At 38.3% G+C, this 15,774-nt stretch overlaps 1 protein-coding gene across 5 annotated transcripts in view; it reads right to left on the reverse strand.

Moving 5' to 3' along the window:
- The window catches only part of alcama (activated leukocyte cell adhesion molecule a), a 342,013-nt gene that overhangs the window by 207,603 nt on the left and 118,636 nt on the right, over positions 1-15,774 (reverse strand). The window lies entirely within an intron of this gene.

A 15,774-nucleotide genomic window follows, 5' to 3' on the forward strand; every position in this document is an offset into this window, starting at 1 on the left:
AGCAAGTCTCCTCCTAATCCATTTTGGAAGGAAAATGAAAGCCATCATCATTGCTGCGATTTTAGATGCATAGCAATATGTTTGTCTCTTTCAGGCCAAACCTGATAAAACAGATTTTCTTCTGTAAAGAATATTAGTGTACCAGTAAGATTTAACAATAATCCATTCATTTCATGGTCACTTTTACTGATTCTAGCGATGAACACTTTGGAAAATGAATTCCTGGCTATGACTGGAATTTGGACTTGTACTTCTGAATTAATTGTCCAGTGTTATTGGACTACACTGCACAGTGGTGTAGTGGCATCCACACCAGACTCTGAGGCTGCTGGTCTCAGGTTTGAATCTCGCCAACTCCTTGGATGCTTTCCATCTTTGCTGGGCTGAGTGTTGAGCTACTAACTCGGCCTCGTAAAAAAAGACAGATGCTTAGGAGGGGGCAAGGCACAGGGAGGAATAACAACTGTAATATACTACTGTAACTATTGGATATCTGGACTTCATTGCATATAAAGTTTCTGAAAACTATTTGTAGGAAAAGATTTGGGTTCCTCACACATTTAGAGAACTGTAATATTGCTGTGTGGCCCAATATAATAATTTGTTAATAATTTAAATTCATATTAAAACATATCACTATCTTATTTACCACTGCACTAAATGGCACACACATCAGCCCTCAGATGATGTAAATTACCACTGGTTGTCGGTATTCAGTTTTTGTTTCAAATTTTTTTTCACTTCCTCACAAAGGAAAAAAGATTTGCAATGAATGGATCTCTTTTAGAGAAACGATTCCTCTTAGCACAACGTATGATCTGTTGTCTGTGCATGCGTATTGATTTCTTCCTCTCTCCCCCCCATGTGAACACACCAGTTAAAGTCATCTCCGACGTGCGTGCTTTTATTTAATATGCACATTGTTGCACAGACACAACAAATTGGCGATGACTACGAACCTCAATGTCAGAAAGTATCATGAACTCCATTGACAGTTACAGGCCAAAACAGCAAGAGGAAAGAGTTAAACAGTATGGAAGCCATCATTCCTGGTAAAAAAGGGATGTGCTAGTACAGAATAGTACCCAATGAAAGACATGCAGCTAGCAAAATTTAAAGTGAAAATAAACTTGCAATGGCTTCAGTCAGGAAAGCTAACAAATTTGATAGTGCTAATGAAGGCTGGGAGTCATACTGATAGGGTTGAACTGTATTGTAAAGCAAACCACATGGAGGAATAAAAGAAAGCACCCATGCTTTTTAGCTTAATGGGCCCTTGTATGTACAGTCTCTTATGCAACTTACCCCTGAAAAGCCAGCAGGACATTCAACAAAATCGTTTCAATTTTACAAAACCACTTGGGCCCTAAACTGCTGGTAATAGCTGAGAGATTTAGATTTTACAACAGGAACCACTCAAAGGATGAAAGCATTTCTGAAAACATTGCAGAACTGTGCAAACATTCCCAATATTGTGACTTTAGAGATAGATCTTCTGATGCATTAAGGGACAGGCTTATATGTGGTCAAAGTCAAAGCACTCCAAGAGGTTACGTTCATAAAGAGACCTAACTTTTGAATGAGCATTGACCACTGCAATATCTTTTGATAATGATGCAGCAGAACTACAGAAAAAGGGTTTCGAAAGTGAAATGGACAAAATGGCCCTGAATAGTTCAAAAAGCTAAAAAATTTAATTGATAGTGCGAATCCTTGCATGATACTGTTGATTCAAAGAAAAAAAATTGTAGGACGTGTCACAGACACAGTCACATAGAGAATGTGCAAATCAGACAAAAAGCACAGCCAACTGAGTAAAAAGTTTCACCACAATACTAAGCAAATGCATAAAGTGACTGAATGTGAAACTGAATCAGACAACAGAGTCTGACAAAGGTGATCGATCATGCCGAGAACTGTAAAATATTACTGAAGCGGATCACAACAGATGTGACTGGTGTAGAACTGAAAATGGAACTGGACACAGGGTCAGCTTTGTCTATGATTTCAGAGGCTGGCTACAACAGATTATTTTCTAAGATAGAGACTTCAGTGATGCTAAAGACATACACAGGTGAATAAGTTTCCCCCCCAAAGGCAATCTGAAAATGAATATGATGTATGGGGGCTAAACACTGCAGTTAGAGTTGAAAAATTGAGGGCAAGCAATTTTCAGATGTGAATGGTTAAGGAAAATCAAAGCTCTCAATGCGGCATCAATAGGCAACTGCAGCCCAAATGGTAGCACTAACCAGAGACTGGCACAGCTGCTTAATGGTAATGAGAAGGTGTTTGAGAATGAAATAGATAAACAGATTGAAGACTTGACCAAAAGCTATTTGGGATGCCATTAAGTTCAAAGTGCACCCCCAAAGGCACCGTTACACCTGAGAGAGTGGCTGTCATCACCATGACAAAGAGTACACATCGACTTTGCTACACCATTCATGGACTCCATGTTTCTGATTGCTGTGGATGCTCATTTGAAGTGGCCAGAGGTTATACCAATGAAGTCAACCACCTCAGCAAAAACTGTCTCTGCTCCAAGAACTATCTTCATCAGAAAGGGCCTACCAAAACAAATTGTGAGTGACAATGGACCATAATACATATCAGGAGAATTTTGACTGTTCATGAAGAAAAATGGTATCAGACATTTCAAGTCAACTCCTCTTTACCCAGCAACGAAAGTGTTAGCTGAAAGGTTTATCCAAACATTCAAGAAATCCATTAAAGCAATGGACAAGGAGGACATTTCTACAGCATAAGGTGAACAATTTCCTTTTTGTGTATCAGAACTCTGTTCATGCATCGACAAGTCAAACACCTGCAATGCTATTCATGAGCATAAACCTCCAGAGGTAAATGCAGAATAAACAGTTCAGCCAGTTGTCAAGTAATCAACAAGGAGCTTTAAGGCTGGACAAGAAGTCCTAGCATATGATTACTGAAAAGACAAGTGGATAGTTTGTAGGATAGCTACTAGAACTGGACCACTGATGTACATAGTGACTGTTGGAGACATCATGTGGACCAGATACTGGATGCACAACCAAAGAACACACCTGAGTCGACTGCATCCAACAAGGACACATTACAGCCACTGGACTTCCCTCTCAGTGATGATCATGTCACTGACAACAACTGAGAACAATGTCTTAAGCAAGACACCTACCAAACCTGATGTGACTCCACAGGTCCAGAGGCACTATCCTGAAAGAAAGAGAACGCCACCCAAAGGGCTGAATGAACCTTTAGAACAGTTAAGTTAGTAATGGACGGTTATGGTGAAAGCATTTTTATTTGGATCTGGTTTTGAAAGAGAAATTAAATGTTTTGTATATATAGTTTTATATTACATTAATCTAAAGGAGGATGAATTGTAGTGTATGGACTTATTTCTTTTAGAGTAATGACTACCATTAGCACTACATATGGACTGTTGCCTGCGCGTGTGCATTGTTCACTCTCTCTCTCTCTCACTACAATGTGAATACACCAGTTAAAGCCATCTCTCACATGTGTGCATTTAACTAATTTATATGTTGCTGCACAGACACAACAAAAGTACTTAATCTTTCTTTGATATTGTCTCACAGAAGTGAATCTAACTTTGGGAATGGATGTCAACTATTAGACTTGTTACATGACTGACTATACCCAGATTTACTTGAATCATTATCAGAGGAAATTACTGAAGGCAAGAGTAAGCTCCAGTTTTTCACACAGATAAGACTTTGGAATGGAAGCTATGTTAGAAGTCAAATGCATCTGGGTGGAGCAGTACAAACTAAAGGTTCTTTCACTGTGGCGCAGCAACTAGTAAATGGAATTCTACATAAAGTACTGCATACAGAACACATAGTAGAAACCTGAAATAAAGAGAAAATGCTGCCTTAACTGCTGAGCATTTTCAGTATTTTGTACTTACAGATCTGCACATTATAACAATGTAACTGAAAGAATATAATGCTGGTCAACAATTTCCTCATCAATTATCATCCAAGCATTATGTCCAATTACACTGGACAACAAAACGCTTCCTCAACACTTTTATGTGTATCTTATGGATTTTGGGCTGCTGATCATCAAATTTCCCCATCATGCACCATTTTAAAAAATCACCCATATTTGTTACTTCAATTTATAATTTGAGTCAGAATAACTGATACTAAGATTAAGGAAGGCATTTTTGTTGGTCCACAAATCAGTCAGGGCTTCAATGACAGGTGATTCAAATAACTTCTAGTGGGACTAGAGAAAATCACATGGAAGGCACTTAAGGATGTTGTTGAAAGTCTTCTTGGCAACTACAGAACTCTAAACTATATGCAGCTGTTAACAACATACAAAACCATGAAGTGCAACATTCCCATTCAGACTTCTTCCCCACAAATATTAGCACAGTCACTGACAGACACGGTATAAGATTTCACCAGGATATTGCGGTCATGAAGAAACAGTATCAGGGTAATGGGGACCCATCATTTGTTGTCCACTGTTATAGTTAAAAGCCTCAACAAACACATTCAAACTCAAACTGATGAACAGAAGAATAAAAACATGTAACTTAAGTCATCCACACTAAAACAATTTGTTTGAAAGGGTCCCACTGGAGTAAAAAAAAGTAAATGACAGTAAAGATCAATACTTATTGTGATACAGCACAGAGAAGGCCTTTCTGGTCCTTGGAGCTGTACGGCCCAGCAACCCCGATTTAATCCCAGTCCAATCACAGGACAATTTACAATGACCAATTAACCTGCTAACCAGTACGTCTTTGGACTGTGGGAGGAAACCAGAGAATCTGGAGGAAACCCATGCAGTCACAGCGAGAATATACAAACTCCTTACAGCCAGTGGCATGATCATAGTTTCAAAACAAATACTCATAGTTGTGCAAGTGGCATGGATAGCAAGTTCAAAGGTCCAATTATAATCAAAGTACACAACTCGAAATTCTTCTTCTCTGAGTAGCCACAAAACCAAGCAGCACGACCATCGACCCCCGAAATTTCCCACTCCCCGCACAAACAAACAAACAAAAACACAGAACGTTTCCTGTTTTTACATTAGTGAGAGAAAAAAAATTAGGACTGAGGCCTGAAATTATTTCATGTAAAATCTGATTAATACCCAAAATTAATTACTGAATAAAACAGTAGATTATAAAAATGCATGATGATTAGTTGGTATACTTGATAGATTGCGGAGGTAGGGGTAAAGTATTAGCTCACCTTGTGTATGAAATAATGCTACTATTCGAAATTCCAACCATGCACCAAAGGAATGCCTATTATAATCTGCCAGAAAGTTTCACGTTTTGTATTCATTGTTTCTGGCTGAAAGAATTATTAAATATACAACTCAATGGTTATCATTGCTGAAGAGGAAATGTCTTTTTTTGAAATTATAATCCTCAAAGACTTCTGGATTATTTTAAATTGTTTGCACAAGAATGTCTGGCCCAAACAGTACACAATCTGTTCAAACAAAGGAAGTCTGTTATATTCAATATTTATATTCTAAAGCAATGCAACATACATTTTACTTCAAAGCTCAACACAAAACAAAAGAATACAAAAGTCCAATAAGGGCATTCTTGACAGAAAATAAATAATTGTAATTCTTGACAGTTCCTTTGACTAAGTCCTGAATGGGACAGCTGCAGTGTCTGTGTATTTCATTTCATTGCTCAAGGCCATTGTCATTACAAAATACCATTTCTCAAGACTTAAATTTTTTTAAAAACAGCCAGTTCCTTAGTTTTTTTGGCTGCTTTTCTCCAAAAGGTGAAGACTTTAAGTGATAATTTTATTTAGCTGTATTTTACAATAATTTTAGCAATATTCTATATTTTGAAGTGTTCAGACTTATGAGATAGATTAAATAGCTGAATTAGTTAACTGTTGAAACAATGTAGTGAACATTTGTATAAGATGTTTGGCTGGGAGCTGCTGATTTATTTTAAGATCAGGGTTTTATCATCTATATATTCAACATATATCAAATCTGTATCTCCGTTCCTTCAATAACTGCAATGCATGCACAATGGTGACTTGTGGTCACTCTTTGTATTACAAATTCCACTGTTCCCATTTTTCTGCAGCTACTGACTCTGTTGTAATGTAAATGTAGACCCTGGATATTGAGAATCCTTTTAAATCTTTCAAAAGCTTCCTGAAATATTATCTCTCCCCACCACTACCCCCAATCTCCCAAGCAGGAGAAATATCTTGCATTCTTCACTAAAATATCTGAAATTTATTTCTGATGGGTTCATGCCATTTAAAGCGACGACAGCACAAATCATAACATACTTGTATTAGAGTAGTAAGACCATGGAGTCAAATCTGGATAGTGTTTGCTTAGTGTACATTTCTGTCAAACTGCCTCTGAGCTAGCTCATTTGATATTTTCACACAAAAAACTTCACTCTGGAATTCCTGATGAACAAAAGCATGAATGTTGCTGATCTTAAATTTTTCAAAACTAAGAAAAACAACTCTTTCAGTACCAACTGTTCTCTATGTCATTGGTTGGCTTTATTTTGTATAATTCAATATGTTTTACCCATCAAAATGCTAAGAAACCACAGTACGGGGACTATATCCCTTTGCGAAGCACACATAACCATAATCCTTAAAAGGTTAACTTCAAGAAAATTAATCAAAAGCCCCACATAGCAATAAATGAAAAACAGCAAACATAAACCCAAAATTTAATCCTGGTATCTGTAACATCTGTTGATTTCATTAAAGTTATAGCTGAGGATATTATAAAATAATCCTTCAGTAGGGAATGAGGAGAGGTTTAAAGAAGACAGTATGTGCTAAACTTATTTACGCTATTTTATATTTGTGCCAGACTTAGTTAAGAAGACCATACTTTCAAATTTACCCAGAATTTTCAAGATAGCATGTGGAATAATAAGACTTGCGCTTTTTGAAACCAGTTTAAAAGATGTGCATTATATCACCAATTGCCATCTGTCTTCTCTTCCTGACCACATCATGTGCTTTACACTCGAACAGGTGATCATATCTTCAGGTACAGTCCATTTGGAGTTTGCATGATCATCCAATCACTGTGTGGGTTTCTATCAGGCTTGTTGGATTCCTCCAATATTCTGAAAATCTTTTAGTAGGTCAATTGATTATTGTAAATCAACCCCTGGCGTAGGTAAGTGACAAAAGAGAATTAATAGGCATGCAACAAAGATTAAATTTTAGGGAAATTAAGTGGGGAGATATTTTTGCTGGGAGCTATCATGGACCCAAAAAGCCAAATGGCCTCCTGCTGTGTCATAACAAGAACAAAAAACTGCAACGTAGTTCACTACCATCTTTTCGAGGGCAATTAAAAATTGACAATAAATGATGGCACTGACAGCTGAGCAAATTCTTTCATTGTTGCTGGGTTTATTCTTGGAACATCCTGCCAAAGAGTCTATAGTTATATTATCAGTGCAAAGACTGCAGATCAAGGAGGTAAGGAGGTAGTTTATCAGTGTTTTCTCTCTCTTTCTCACACACACAATTAGGCCTTGGATATTAAATACTAACTCTGTCAACACCATGGTAGTGTAGTGGTTAGCACGGCGCTATTACAGCTTTGGGTGTTCCAGCATTCAGAGTTAAGTTCTGGTTCCGTTCTGTAAGGAGTCTCTGTACGTCCTTCCCATGGAATGTGTGGGTTTACCCCAGTGGCTTCAGATTCCTCCCACAGTCTCAAGATGTACCAAGTAGGTTCACTGGTCATTGTAAATTGTTCTGTGATCAGGTTAGGGTTAATCAGGTTTGTCAGGTTTTTATAAACAAATTTATAAATAACTACATATTACTTGTAAGGCTGTGGCAGTTACAGTATAAGGTAAATGAATGAACAGATTTGAAAAACTGGAGACATGAATCTATCCACTTTAGCCCCAAAATTAAAGCAAGCAAATTATTCACATGGTGGGAAACTGCAGAGCTCAGAAGTGCAGAGGGATCTAGGTATCCTAGTGCATGGTCTGCAAAATGCTGGTAGGAAGGTACAGCAAGTAATTATTGTTAAGAGAAGCAAATCAAAAGTAGGGAGTTCAGTTATATGGTGAGAACACACTTGTAGTACTGCATGCAATATTGATCTTCACGGATGAATGCTTTTGCACTGAAAGCGATTCATAGATTTTTTTTTTACTGAATTAATACCTGGAATTGGCAAATGGTTTTGCGAGGAAAGGTTGCATAAAGCTTGGCTGGATTTATGAAGAGTGTGAGGGAATTTGATTGAAATATACTGTAAATGATCCTGAGAGGTCTTGGCAGGATTAATGTGGAGAGTATACATCTTCTAATGGAAGAATATAGAACTAGGGGTCACCTTTTTTAAAGCTAAGGAATACTCATTTAAAATGAAGATGAGTGAAATTCTTTTTCTCTCCGTAGGACAGACATCCTTGAAACTCCCTTCCTCAAAGGGCAGTGCAAGCACAATTTCTTTAAGACAGAATGAAGCGGATAATCAAAGGGATTAAAGGTTACTGCAGATATGCAGAAATGTGGACGATATTAAAACTATATCAACCACAGGCTTATTAAGAAGCAGAGCATGGCTGAGGGACTGAGATGCAGTCTCCTGCTCAGAATTATATGTAAAAAAAAGAAATAATTGTACAGTATTTACGTCCAGCTTGCTGAGGAGTTATTTTATTAGATACTTTATCAACCTTGTTCTCACTAATCTAAAGATGAGTTCATTACAACTGCATGCAAATAACTTTTCCTTCTCAACTCCAGTGCATGTGGTAGCCAACTTTGCTTGAAGATTATCTGCCTTAATTTATCTCGTTTAACTTCAGGTCACAGGATAACAGTAATCTGCCGCTTTTGCTGTCTATTTAAATTCCCACATTTGTTTTCAGTATTGCTTTTCAATCTTTTGGGGGTTTTATTACAGGAGTTACTCGTTCCATGTACATTTTCACACTGACCTACTGGTTGGTATCCTCTTTAAATAAATATTATTTTAGGCTCCTATCTCCAGAGTATAATGTTCTGGCTTGACTGCCGAGAGTACATGGTATTTATTTGGAAATTCTTTATCAGTAAATAGTATGGAGTGTGTGTTAATGCCACTGACAGTTTCACAAGTTATCCTCTTCAGATTTTACTCTTTATTTGCTGAACCTTTAATTTTTGTTGATTAGTATGCCTCATTCTTTATTTTCCAAGTATTCTTTCTCTTTCTTCCCCCAAATCCAACTTATTAATATTTGTTTTCATCAATCACCTTAGGTCCTTCAATTAGAATAATGCCCATGCCAACAACACCTTGACAAATGCAGCTTAGGTTTTCCTTTGCCCAAAGTCTTTCTTCCAGACAGCGTCGTTAGTCTGTCTCCATCTCCTCTGGAGTTGCACTGAATGCCAATCAGAATCAAAGCATCCCATTATAGATTTATAGTTGAGATTTTAATATATGGAATTTTACATTGCCACTTAACAATAAGCCCCAATGAATGCAAGAGCTGGGACATCATGTTGCAGCTCTGCAAAATGTTGGTTAGGCCACACTTACAGTATTGTGTACTGTTCTGGTCACCTCACAAGAGAAAGGATATGGTAGCATTAGAAAGAAGGCAGAAGAGATTTACCAGGAAGTTGTTTGAAATTGAGGGCTGTAGTTATAAAGAGTTATTAAATAGGCTGGGTCCTCACTGGAGTGTAGAAGGCTGAGGGACGACTTCATAAAAACTTATAAGGGGAAAAAATTGGGTAAATATCTTTTTCCTAGGTTTATGGAGTCTAAAACTAGAGGGCAGATATTTACAAGAGATCAGAGGAGGTATTTCCATGGAGGAGAAATGAGGTTACAGAGGAAGTGATAGAGGCAGATACAATTACAGCATTTAGAAGACATATTTTCTTCCCAATATTTTAATTAATTTATATATAATAGAGTACAAGAAAAAATATATCAATACATTATACTAATGTATATTTTAAGACATTTTAAACAGGGATAGGAAAGGAGTAGAAGATTATGGGTCTATTGTGGAAAAATTAAGAGTAGATTGGCATCATTATCAGCATGGAAGAGTTGTGCTAAAGGGCCTATCTGTGGTACAACTAATATAAAAAGATACAAAGAAAATCAAAACTGCATCTGTAGAAATCCAAAACAAATACTAAGAACAGGAAACGGAGAAGAGGACAAATTTAAGAAAATCTAAATTAAAAAAAAAATCAGCAGAAGGTGGAAACGTAAAATAAAAGAGAATAAACTGCTATAAAGGCTCAACAGGTCAGGCCACATCCGTGGGAAGTGAAACAACAGTTAAAAGCTCAGGTTAAAAACCCTTCATAAGATCCAAGTAGCATACGTGAAAGCTCTTCAGCGGTGCAAAATAGACTGTGATTATTTTAAGTATAACATGAAAAATGAAATATAAAGATAACTCTCCTCAAGGGCACAATACATATCCATGCACTACTACAACTTGATAGGGACATTTTTAGAATATAGACACTATAGAAGCAAAGAAACAAGCTCTTTTGGCCCGTGATGGTGTGCTGAATTAAACAGGTAATTAAGGGTCTAACAAAAGAAATTGCGGCTGCTTGCACTATCTCCATATCCCTCCATTCTCTGCTCATTTGTGTGGCTATTTAAGTGCCCCTTCAACGTCTCCACCATATTTGTATCTACCATCACCCAGGCAGCACATTTCAGATACCCACCATTCTGTGCCAAAAAACTGTCCTTTGAATTTAGCCTTTCATGCCTTAAATGTAAACTCTCTAGTCAAGTCAATTTATTATCATTTAACCAGGTACATGTATAAAGTTGACGAGACAATGTTTCTCCAAATCAGGCTATAAAGTACTATAGTACACGTAACTCACAATAACTTCAAAAAGTGAGAATTAAATCTACAAATGAATTACACATAGGTAAACAAAGTGCATAAATTAAATGTAGTAGGGTACAGTACAAATTATCCTATGACATTTTGAATGCAATGCGGCAGGGAGTTCATAAGCCGTTTCCCACACTGATCATTTTTGTCTTCATGCACTGGAGTCTCCTCCCTGATGGTAGAATGTCAAAGAGGATGATAGATTTACGGGTGGGATCCTTGATAATACTAAGAGCCCTTTGTATGTAGTGCTCCTGATAAATGCCCCCCAGTGGATAGTAGGGAGACCCTTATGATGCTCTTGGCTGTTCTAACAGTCCTTTGTAAGGACTGATGCTCTACTGATCCTGTAACAGATACAGCTGGTCAGCACCCTCTTGATGGGGCTCCCGTAAAATTCAGTTAATGGTTTCACAGGTTCCGGATACAAAGAACACTTGTTATTGATGTGTAACGTAGGAATGAGCAATGATCAATGGAACTGGTCAGCTGTTGTCTCAGATTGGTACTCTGGACTCTTTCTATGGCAGTTCCTTATCAGTAACTTCACAACAATGATTGCAAAACTGCAAGAAAGTGAGTACCTATCATCTTCAAGAATAATAAACAACAGATAATAAACATCTTGTGGTAATAAAGACACAATCTTTTCCTTTTTTGGTCAAAGTTCTTATACTTTCTGTATCAGTTTGAAGTTCCTTCTGGACTCCCAGATACACTTCCTCTCCTACAGTTATTTTTCCTTGTAATTGATCAGTCCTGTAAATGACTCTATGAACAGCAATGTACATGGGATGACTCAGGAAGTTTGAGTAAAACAAAAAAAAATCTCCAGAAGCAGAAATGTGATTATATTGTCCCAGTTCACACTGTAACTTTTATATAGAGGTACAGAGTGTAATCAGAAGAAAGGTCTGGCTTTCAAATGAAATACATTAGTTTTCACAGCGCCAGCTGCCAATCAGTTTGTCATCCAAAATAATTCTGCTTTCATGCAACTTGCAACTCTACCTTCTGATCCTCCTATGCCTTTTCAGGTGAAATACAGGATCTTTAGAATGGTTTCCTTTATTGTTTTGCAAATGTCAATCATATTACTGTTAAGTATAGGTTTCCTTGGCATGGAGATTAGGCTCATTATATCTGACTGACTATACTCTAATCTGGGATCTAATCTTCTGGAGCTCTGCAGAGTCCAAAAAATTCTACTTCCACTATGTCAGGAGGCTAAAATGAGATTTGATGTTTAAGCTGAAGCCAACCATGGATATATAGGAAGTTAACCAGGTAAGCTTTGTTTTAAATACCCTGCTGAGACAACCTAGAATATTTAAGAGGTGGTTTCACTAAATTTGGAGTTCCTTTCTTAACTCCTGCTTCAAGTTTCTGGAAGTGTGGAACATTCTGCATCTTCATAAAATGTTGCACAATTACAATGTACTTCTCTCGGTAGGCCCGATGTTTATCTGTTATCTCAAAGCAACCAGGAGCTGCAAAATTGTACTAAATATTAGTCAGTCATCCTAATTACAACCTTAAACTTATGCTGATCCCCTCACCACAGAGCAAGACTAGACCCTGCTAAAAAAAAAAAAATTTTAAAGTACATCCACAGAGATATTATGCCAGAATCTTCAGATATTGACCATAAAGCAACTTTATTAACCAAAGCTTCCAAGCCAAAGGTAAAAGAAACTACTTGCATTCTATCTTTTTCGATCTCTGCTTGTTGTTTCTATCAGGCAACTTTTCCTCCATCACACAGCAGAATACGAAATGTGAGGAGTAAGTTAATTTTTTTGTTTTTGTAAATTACTGCTAGATCTCAGCAGTGGCAATACACTCGCAAACTGACAAAGTATCCAGGGCAACCTTATAATAGCTGTAACAGACAGCAGTTTTGTATGGGGTGACAGAGAGCTAAGATTTCAGCACAACATTTAAAGTTACTCCACTTCAATATGATCCTTCCAGCAGAGTTTGATTAACATTACTCAGCAGAAAGAAGAACCTTACTGCAACTCCCTTGGCCAATTGTGGAAGGAAGTGAGGTCATTTAATAAAGCCCAGGTTGGTGATCCTGTTTTTAATTGCCAATAAAAATCAATGAAATGCTGTAAATGCTCAGGTCCCCAGTATCCTATTCGTAATTCTGAAGCATGAAGACTCCACAGATATTACTGAAAGTGCTGAATATTTCCAGTTCTCCTATATGCATGTGATGAGAAAGCTAAAACAAATCTAGAGGTCAGAAAAAGAAAATCCAGCAGGTAGGACATGCAGGGAGCATGGAAGGTCTGACAAGATAAACTGCATTTAGTTTAATAAGTAAGGCAGATGAACTCAAAGCATGGATCAGCACATGGGATTATGACATAATTGCTACTTGAGGGATGAGCAAGACTAGGAGCTTAATGTCCTTCACAAACTCCCATAGCCTCTGATGGGCCTGTGATTTCAGTCGGAGACAACACGAGAGCATCCTTCAGGTGGGTGAACCCACTGAATGCATCTGGCCCATATGGGGTATCTGGCTGAATAATAAAGACCTGTGCTAATCAATTGGCTGGAACATTCACCAATATCTTTAACCTCTTGTTTCAGCAGTCTGAGGTACACCCCTGCTACGTGCAGGCTTCGATTATACCAGTGCCCAAGAAGAACGTGGTAACCTGCATCAGTAACTATCATCCAGGTGCACTTACATCCACTGTGATGAAGTGCTTTGAGAGGTTGGTGATGAAGCACATCAACTCCTGCCTGAGGAGCGACTTGGATCCGTTCCAATTTACCCACCATCACAACGGGTCAACAGCAGATAACTCTTCACTCAACCACGGAACACATGGACAGTGAAGATACATACACCAGGATCCACAATCTCTACCAGCACAGGTGCACCGCCATTTTGTGTGCTAAGCCCCCTGCACTATTTGCTTTATACTTCTGACTGTGAGGTTAAGCAGAGCTCAGTGCCATAGTTAAGTTTGCTGATGACACTACTGTTGCTGGCTGATTCAAAGGTGATGATGAATCAGCATATAGGAACGACTGAAAATCTGGCTGAGTGGTGCCACAACTTCTAACTCATTTGCCTAAGACTTTTGCACAGTACTGTACACTGGTGGGTATTTAGTGGCTGTAAAGGCCAATCTGGGATCCACATGTTTTGGTGCAGTGTGGGCTATGGATAGTGGTTAGGTCTTTTGGTTCCTCAGCTTCTAAGCTTCTCCTGTTATTGCTTCTTCTCTGCGGCACAGAGGAGGTCACTCTCATGTAGAGCAGCTCCCTCTTGAACGGATCTCCTCTAGGTGTATCTATTGATTGCAATGTCTTCCCAGTTTCCAGATGTAATGTTGAATTTATTCAGGTTGTTTTTGATGTTAGCTATGAAATGTTTTCTTTGCCCACAAGGGGCTCACTGATATTCCTTCAACTGGGAATAAAGGCTCTGTTTAGGGAGATGCGAGCTGGGTATCTGGATCAGACCTATCCATTGGAGTTGGTGCTGCCTTGTCATGATGCAGATGCTGCTCATGTTGGCCGTCTCCAGTACAGTAGATGGTGTTGACGTTCTGGCCTTGAAACTGTTGAGGTTGAAAAGCCTGTCGTCCATTCTATACATGGCTGATACTCCCTGTGGCAAGTTTTGGCCAGTGATGTGAAGGATGTCAGAAAGAAAGATGACAAATAGGTTGGGTGCAATGATACAGCTCTGTCTGATACCTGTCTTCACAGTGAAGAGCTCTGATTCAGCATTGCTGTTGCTGAGTACTGTGGCTGACATGCCATCATACCATCAGTATTTGTAAGTACTTGTCAGGGCAGCCATATCTTCATATGCCAGAGAGCTTGGAGGTCTACTGTATCAAATGCCTTTGACAAATCATTGAAAGCTAATTACAAGGATTGCCTTGTTCACGGCACTTTTCCTATAATTGGCATGCTGCTGTGAAAATCATATCTGTGATGTGTGGAAAACACACTGCGATTTAGAGAGTACTTCTTCAGATAGTGGAAGGAGTCGGTTGACAAGGATATGTGCAAGCACTGCCTGTTATAGACAGGAGAGAGATCACTCAGCAATTACCACAATCTGCCTTGTCTCCCTCCTTGAATATGGTCACTATGAGCATCCCTGAGCTCGTAGGGTAGATGTTCCGTTTCCAAGACCTTCAGGAGCAGGGTATGAATGTGGTACAGGAGAGCTGGTCCACTTTCCTTGATATCTCTGCTGAAATCCCATCAGGCCCAGTGGCTTTGTTGCTTTTCATGGACCTCTTTTACACTGGAAGGTTCCGCCACATCTTCCCTCATGGGCTCTGGAGGATTTGGTCAGTAACATCTGGTTCGGCAGTGCTGTCATGGTTCAAAAATTCTTGAAAGTAATCTTTTCATCAATTGTTGATATCCTTCCGATCCCTTAGCAGGTTCTTCCCATCCTTTGAGTACGAGGGGTTTATTCCACAGTAGCTTGGACCATAGATTGGATGAAGCCTCTCGAGTCACCAGTGTCTGCCAGTCTCTGGATTTCTAAGGCCTTTGAAGCCCACCAGGAATTCTTTGTGTTGTGCATTTAATCGATCAGTAATATTTGAGTAATATTGTTAATATATTGTTTAATTAAGCATTCTTTGTTGTTTACATAATGAATTTTGGGTTATATGTAGAAGTATATAAATGGCATATACTGTCACACCACATCATTAGTGCATGCCTTGCTTAAAGTAAAAAACAAAGTACACTCAAATTTCCAGCTTCCTTGTTTTCCTTTCAATTAGATTAACGTTTTAAGAGTTACAAAACCACTACCTACCTGTTGAAGTGCAATGAAACATGCGAATTAAAAAAGTGCAATGTGATGTTAA

Source organism: Hypanus sabinus, chromosome 4, assembly GCF_030144855.1.
Source record: "Hypanus sabinus isolate sHypSab1 chromosome 4, sHypSab1.hap1, whole genome shotgun sequence".
Lineage (NCBI taxonomy): Eukaryota > Metazoa > Chordata > Chondrichthyes > Myliobatiformes > Dasyatidae > Hypanus > Hypanus sabinus.